This window comes from Solanum pennellii, chromosome 11 (assembly GCF_001406875.1).
Source record: "Solanum pennellii chromosome 11, SPENNV200".
Taxonomy (NCBI): Eukaryota; Viridiplantae; Streptophyta; class Magnoliopsida; order Solanales; family Solanaceae; genus Solanum; species Solanum pennellii.
The window spans coordinates 28,131,606-28,135,077 of record NC_028647.1 but is presented as its reverse complement, the minus strand read 5'-3'; the positions used below and the strand labels follow the sequence as shown (position 1 = coordinate 28,135,077).

General features: G+C 34.0%; 1 long non-coding RNA gene across 1 annotated transcript; it reads left to right on the top strand.

Annotated features, from left to right (window-relative positions):
- The first annotated feature begins 27 nt into the window (after positions 1–27).
- LOC114074839 lies at positions 28–1,901 on the top strand. The gene is made up of 2 exons (XR_003575145.1): positions 28–1,339; positions 1,452–1,901. It is a non-coding gene; the product is annotated as an uncharacterized LOC114074839 (long non-coding RNA).
- The last annotated feature ends 1,571 nt before the right edge of the window (positions 1,902–3,472 follow it).

Below are 3,472 nucleotides of genomic sequence, written 5' to 3'. Positions count from 1 at the left end.
TAATTTTGTCGTATAGCGTCGGCTGAAAAGCCAATAATGTAAAAAGTCATAAAGTAAACAGTGAGTCATGTGCATGGTTTTTGGATCATCTAAAGCTTGACTTGGCGATCAATGATGGAGCTCATTGGACCTTCATGTCAGACATGCAAAAAGGTCTTATAGAAGCTTATAAGGATATATTACCTTTTGTCGCTCATAGATTTTGTGTTAGGCACTTGCATGGTAATTTCAAAAGGGCCGGATTTTATGGTTATACACTAAGAAATGCACTTTGAAATCTGCTAGTGCGACAACAGCAAGGTGGTTTAATCAGCGCATGGTTGAAATATTTGGTTTGGATCCCGAAGCTTCTATTTGGTTGAGAGATAAGTCACCTAGTGAATGGTCTAAATCTCACTTCTCTGAAGATGCAAAATGTGATACCTTAGTGAATAACATAGGTGTGTTTTTATAGCATGATATTGGATGCAAGAGATAAGCCTATTATCACTATTCTGGAGAAAATTCGGTATATGCTCATGACAAGAATGCAAGCAATTAGGGATAAATCTGCCAAGTGGAGTTGTGATGATATGTGCCCCGGAATTAAAAATGTATTGTGCAAAAGTCAAGCTGTTGCTGCTGAATATATTCCTAGAAAATCAAATGACCGGAACTATGAGCTTATAGGAGCTAGCATAACTGTTATTTGGGCCGTAGATTTGTTAAATCGAAAATGTAGTTGTAGAAAATGGAATTTGACAGGGCTACCTTGTAAACATGCTGTTCCAGCAATTTGGGCTAAGAATGATGAAATCAATTCGTATATTGATGATTGTTATAAGGTGGAAACTTATAGAAGGATCTATGAATTTGCTATTCTTCCTATAAAAGGTCAAAGTATGTGGCCGCAGCATGAGAATATTCCTCCGTTGCCTCCCAGAGTAGTAAGACAAAGTACTAAAGGGAGAAAACAAAAGAAGAGAAGAAAAGAATCAGATGAAGTGGGCATGAGTAGGACAAAAGCGAAGAGGAAGCAAAAATATTAGGATGCACTAGATGCCACAAGCTTGGACATAACTCAAAAACTTGCAAGCATAATTTGGTGCAGGCAGAGTCTCAAAATGTGTCTCCGCTATATCATGAATCATCTTCATCATGTGCTCCTACAAAACTGACCGTACTTTTTCTTTTATCTATTGCTTATTTCACTTACTTTATGATATTAAATTTGTGTAAATGCTTCCATTTATTCATTATACTTCATAGGTTAGAAGAGTTGCAGAGAGTCAAGCTAATTTCAACTCAACAAAATGACGTGCTCTCGTGATTGATGTAGTTTGGCCACATTTGACTTATGGTGCAAATTTACATTTGACTGATAATTTTATGTGATTAGTGGTTCATTTGTTGTTTTATGTTATTTCTTTAACTGATCATTATAGTGTTTTTTTGGTGTTATTTTGGTGAAGTTTAGGGTAGCTTGGTGATGATTTCTGGTGCAGTTTGGCGCAATTTCTATGGTAGAATTTGTGCAACAGTTTGGTGACATTTTTGGAGTTGTTTTTGTGCAGTTTGGTGAGGTTTTTGGAGCTGTGTTTTGTGCAGTTTAGTGCTGATTTTTGGTGGTTGGTGCTGCTGTCTGTGCAGCAGTTTGGTGACGTTTATGGAGGTGTTTTCGTGCAGTTTGGTGCTGATTTTTTGTTGTCTGATGCAACAATTTGGTGCTGATTTTTTGGTGGTTCGATGTTGCTGCCTAGTGATGTGTTATGTATAGTTTGGTGCTGATTATGTAGTTTTCTGTTGTTTTTTGAGTGTTCCGGTGCTACAATTCGATCAGTTTGAATGCTGCTATTTTTTGTTGTAGTTTGAGCTATTTTCTGCACAACATTTTTCAAAACAGAGCACTATAGTTCATTTTAGTTGCTGATTTTTGAATTTTTCTGCAACTTTATGCAGTTTCATTGATGTAATGACGGATTATTAACTTGAAAATAGAATCATCTTTTTGCTCACAATATTTTATCAATTGTGTTCATTACTTTGCATTTTGCTTTAACTCGCATGAAATAATGACCAACGACTTAATTGCAATAAGAGAATAAAGAAATTTGAAGAAAAAAAAGTGAGATAATGGACAAAAGAAATGACAAAAAAAGAAAGTCAGTGGAGAAGAACTGACTTAACAGATTGAGTTAAAGGTGTTAACTAACAGGTTTTATAAAAAGTGGATGGAAACCAAACTTGACAAAAGGGTGGATAGTTAAAGGACCATATCCGTCAACTATATAGTTAAGGCACTATTTTAGACCTACTAGAATAGTTTATGGACCATTTATGTCATTTGCTCGAGGAATTTAGTTTCCCCAACTATCTTTTTAGATAACTTTTTCTAGGAATGTTCTCTATTACTATTCATAAGCAATATTAAATAGTTTGTGTATGTACTACTGCATACAAACATAAGGTATACCATCGCGAGTCCACATTTATTTTACTCTCTATTTTCTATATTTGGAGAGTAAAATAGAAAATTGACACTCCAATCCCCCTCTATATTATTCTCCGTTCTTCATATTTATAGAGTTGAGTAGTAGTTCTCCATATCTGGAGAACTACTATTCAAACTCTCTATTTCACCTTTTCAATATTTTATTATTATTTATATTATTTTCTAATTAACATATTATTTGACATATAATGTCATTACTTAAATATCTAATATTCATTATTCTTATTAAATAATATAATATTTTAAAAAATATATTATTTAACATATACTACTTTCATTCCAAATTGGTACTTTTTTTTAAAAAAAAATTGTCAACTAAATAAATTACATGTGATTATTGATTGTATTTGTCGAGTATTAGCCCTTCCGAAAGAGATGCTGCACAAACTTTTTTCTTTGAAGTGATCTACGAGCCCTATCTACAAGTTGTAGGAAGTCTACAAACAGTATGAACAAAGTCGTAGATGCACATTTGAGTTTTTGGAATTTCATGTTTTTGATATTTGACCTACCATTTAAAAGGACGAGTTGTAAGAAGTTTGATGAGTTGTTGGACTTATTTGTAGGAAAAATTAGAGTAGTTCACCTGAGACTTCAATCTATGAGGAGGGTTGTCCGATCGTAGTGTATCTTACAAGTCATAGAGTGATACATACTTACTTTATTTTTTGTTTAAAAGTAAAGGTCTATGGATGGGGCCTACAAACAATAGGAATTTAGATGGCCCGTAGAAGGTTGTCATAGGAATTACCTAGAATTTGAGGCCCTAGTAATGCGACTAACTGACCAATACGGTCCGTAGGTCCAAATCGTAGGTCTGTTCAGTAATTATTTTGAAACGGTATTTGAGTATTTCCATACGCCATTCATATATATAACCTATCATTTTACCGCTATTTCAAAGTCTTATGACTACCCTTCTGTTCCTAATTCCATTAAAAACCTCACAGTCACTCAAATTTCCAAATTCTATCCATGTTC